Here is a 1024-nt window from a genome sequence, read left to right on the forward strand (position 1 = left end):
GAGGCTGACCGTCCTGGGAGTCCCCTGGATCTTCCTTCTTTCCCTTTTTGTTCCTCTTGCCTGGGAGGAGACAGAAGAGGTTGGGGTGTGTCCTGAGCCACTTCAAAACCTTGCAAGTTCTTGTCAGGCAACTCTCATCTCAAAACAAAGAGCTTACTCGGGGGCACACATTGAGCGGCTCGCACTCAGAAACTTGGACCATTGGTTGGGCTGAGCGACGAGGATGGGATTCGAACCCATGCGTGCAGAGCACAATGGATTAGCAGTCCATCGCCTTCACCACTCGGCCACCTCGTCAGCATGCTCATGCTGCTGCTGCTGCTGCTGCTGCTGCTGCTGCTGCTGCTGCTGCTGCTGCTGCTGCTGCTGCTGCTGCTGCTGCTGCTGCTGCTGCTGCTGCTGCTGCTGCTGCTGCTGCTGCTGCTGCTGCTGCTGCTGCTGCTGCTGCTGCTGCTGCTGCTGCTGCTGCTGCTGCTGCTGCTGCTGCTCCTGCTCCTGCTGCTCCTGCTCCTGCTGCTCCTGCTGCTCCTGCTGCTCCTGCTGCTCCTGCTGCTCCTGCTGCTCCTGCTGCTCCTGCTGCTCCTGCTGCTCCTGCTGCTCCTGCTCCTGCTCCTGCTGCTCCTGCTCCTGCTGCTCCTACTGCTGCTCCTGCTGCTCCTGCTGCTCCTGCTGCTCCTGCTCCTGCTCCTGCTGCTCCTGCTGCTCCTGCTGCTCCTGCTGCTCCTGCTCCTGCTGCTCCTGCTCCTGCTGCTCCTGCTGCTCCTGCTGCTCCTACTGCTGCTCCTGCTGCTCCTGCTCCTGCTGCTCCTGCTCCTGCTGCTCCTACTGCTCCTGCTGCTCCTACTGCTGCTCCTGCTGCTCCTGCTGCTGCTGCTGCTGCTCCTGCTCCTGCTGCTCCTGATCCTGATCCTGATCCTGATCCTGCTCCTGCTCCTGCTCCTGCTCTTGCTACTCCTGCTGCTCCTGCTGCTCCTGCTGCTCCTGCTGCTCCTGCTGCTCCTGCCGCGGCTACCACTGCCGCTGC

The 1024-nt window shown here is 62.2% G+C and overlaps 1 non-coding gene across 1 annotated transcript; it reads right to left on the minus strand.

The window, feature by feature from the left end:
• Window positions 1–215: 215 nt before the first annotated feature.
• Window positions 216–297, minus strand: TRNAS-GCU (transfer RNA serine (anticodon GCU)). The gene has a single exon. It is a non-coding gene; the product is annotated as a tRNA-Ser (tRNA).
• Between the last annotated feature and the right edge of the window lie 727 nt (window positions 298–1024).

The sequence above is a fragment of the Grus americana genome, chromosome 18 (genome assembly GCF_028858705.1).
Source record: "Grus americana isolate bGruAme1 chromosome 18, bGruAme1.mat, whole genome shotgun sequence".
In the NCBI taxonomy this organism is placed as follows: Eukaryota; Metazoa; Chordata; class Aves; order Gruiformes; family Gruidae; genus Grus; species Grus americana.